The sequence below is a fragment of the Quercus robur genome, chromosome 6 (genome assembly GCF_932294415.1).
Source record: "Quercus robur chromosome 6, dhQueRobu3.1, whole genome shotgun sequence".
Lineage (NCBI taxonomy): Eukaryota > Viridiplantae > Streptophyta > Magnoliopsida > Fagales > Fagaceae > Quercus > Quercus robur.
The window spans coordinates 7,259,138-7,262,192 of NC_065539.1; positions in this window are offsets into that span (position 1 = coordinate 7,259,138).

Here is a 3,055-nt window from a genome sequence, read left to right on the forward strand (position 1 = left end):
ATTTTAAAAGAACATACCACTGCATCCTCAGTATACCAATGGTCAACAAGAATTTCCCAATCTTCTGGTATGCATCTCTTAGGTCCGTTGCTCTTCACCCATGCTTTGTTTCTTGGATGCGGTACGTAATGAGCCGTTTTCAACCTACACTTCTGATCCCTCCAAGCCTTCCCAATTTTTGTTAAGATAAATGTTTTCAAACCCGCATATGCAATAGGATTAGTAGGGATGGTGTATTTTCGCTACAATCAAATAGTTGAGTTAGCAAATTACAATCAAATAGTTGAGTTAGAATTAGAACTGCAACAAGCATGCTAAAATGTCATAATTACAAATATTATAAGTTCCTAGTTTACCTCTACAAGACACCAACACTCTTCTTTAAGTTCTTCTGGCATGTCCTTCCAACTCATATATCTAATCGGGCACATGTGGGGTTTCTGCGCAATCATCCCTAAGAAACCAGTGAAAGCCCTCACCCCCTCATTAATTGGCTGATGCATACTATTTAGCGGCAAGTCAATTACTTGGTCGTCGGGAAGATCCCAAACTTCCAAGTACTTGCTTAGCCCGCAAGTGGCATGTACAGGTGATTGCACATCTAAAATTTAAATCATGCATTACTAGAAAAAAATTGGCACATATTTTAACACAGACACTCATCAAATGTTAAAATTTTAACCGTTATCACTTCCTCAATAACAAAAACAAGCAAAATGTTTACTCTTTTTTTTCCAGTTCAATCAGTTCCTCATAATCACCTTATGGATAAGATAAGACCACAAACAAAGAAAAAAGTAACCATTTTCTTAATTTATAATGAGTATTTCACACACAATAAGCTAATTCCACTAACTGTAGACAAATACCTGTCTAAACAATCAAGAACCAACAAAGATCAAAATAAAAACTAAAAATAAAAAGCACACAAATATAAAGATAAACAATGTTAGGTTCTAAAGTTTAGGATTTTATGTATTTAGAACTCTAATTTGTATTGTTGGCAAACCATGATCAAAACAATGTGTTTAGAAGTGTTTAAAGCTAGCTCAAAGTTGTATGTCAATGTAAAGTTGGAATCGAGTTTAAAGCAGGAAGCACTGTGGCTTTCGGCCTGGCTCGATCGATCGAAGCTTAGGCTCGACCGATCGAAGCTCGGGCAGAATGCTTTTCTGCAGATTCGTCCAACTTAGCCCTAGTTGTTTTAAAACGTTTTAGGGTTTCTTATTTGTCCTAAGTATAAAAGGCAAACCCTAGCCACGTTTTAGTATTGCTCATATTGCGGTTTGTGTAAATCTCTTGTGAGATCTAGAGGAGCTTTCCTTTACACAAACTTAGGGTTTTCAAGGAGGAGATATTTTCTACACCTTGATGATCAATTCAGTTGCTGCTATTAAAGCTTAAAGAATACACAAGCGGGGGTGCTTGTAGCTGGTGGGAATCCAAGAAAGGAGTCCGTGGATTCGGAGCTTGCACGTGGTCGTGTCAGTAAGTTCTACTAGTTGGTAGCATTAGGAAGTCAAGCGGGGGTGCTTATAAATCCTTTTGTATGAACTTCGATTCTTTCAAGATAGTAGATTCAAATTTACCTTGAGGATAGTTAGGTCAAATCCTCCCCAGGTTTTTATCGGTTTGGTTTCCTGGGTGATCATATCTTGTGTTATTTATTTTCCGCTGCTTTGCATGATTTGATCTTTATTATTGTGATAACCTAGACTTGTTTAATTGGACTAAGTAACAACTTGGCTAATTACCTAGGTTTAATCAATTGTTTAAGGGGTCTAAAAACTGTCAAGTGGTATTAGAGCGGGTAGCTCTTTTGTTGTTGATCCTTTGATCACTGAGCTGATCCTTGACCCCTGTTGTCATGGAACACGGACACTCTCTAGTTATTCCTCCTCACTTTGATGGGAATAATTATGCTTACTGGAAAGTAAGGATGAAAGCTTTCCTGAAATCCATTGATGAGAGGGTGTGGAACTCCGTTGAATACGGATGGGAGAAGCCCACTACTCCTGTTAGTGAGTGGGAAACTTCTCAGAAAGAAGCAGCTTCGTTTAATAGCAAGGCTATGAATGCGATTTTTAACGCTGTTTCTATGGAGGAATTTAAGAGAATCTCGAATGTTGAGATCGCTCATACTGCTTGGAATATCCTCCAGACTGTGCATGAAGGCACAAAGTCCAAATAAATAAATTGCAGCAATTGACTTCTAAATTTGAAAGCATTAGGATGTCTGATGATGAATCTTTTGATGAATTCTATACTAAACTGAATGATATTGTTAATTCTGCTTTTAACTTGGGTGAAATCTATGATCAACCTAAAATTGTTAGGAAGATTCTTAGATCTTTGACTGAAGACTTTAGACCCAAGGTAACTGCCATTACTGAAAGCAAGGATGTGGACTCCATCCCTGTTGTTGAGCTTGTAGGATCTCTTCAATCCTATGAGTTGGATCTACCCAAAACTACCAAATCCAAATCAATGGCTCTTAAGTCAGTTGATGATGTTGAAAGTGGTGGATTTGATGATGAGCTCTCTGCTACAGAGATTGCCTATCTTGCCAAGAACTTTAGAAACTTTCTCAGGAATAACAATAGAAAGGCAAGAGGCACAAACACTGCTGAACCTAGAAATTTTAGGAAGTATGATCCCACTAAGGTTAATAACAATGATAAACCTAGAGAAAGAGTAGGTCAATCTTCCAATAATTCTTTGGGCTCTCAATGTTTTGGATGTCAAGGATATGGACACATGAAATCTGAATGTCCAACCTATTTGAAGTCTATGGGTAAGGCTATGGTTGTAACCCTTAGTGATGGTGAAGTTTCTGATCATGAGTCCGATTGTGATGAGGACGGAAACTTCATTGCTTTCACTGCTACTGCTGTAGTTGATGAGAGCATATCTGTTGAAGAGAACCCTTCTGATGGGGAACTCTCTGAAAATGCAGATCTTCAAGAGGCCTATAATAAACTTTGCAAAGTTGCTGCAAAGGATGCTATGAATGTTGAACTTGGCCTAAAGAAAATTGAATCTCTTGAGCTTGAAA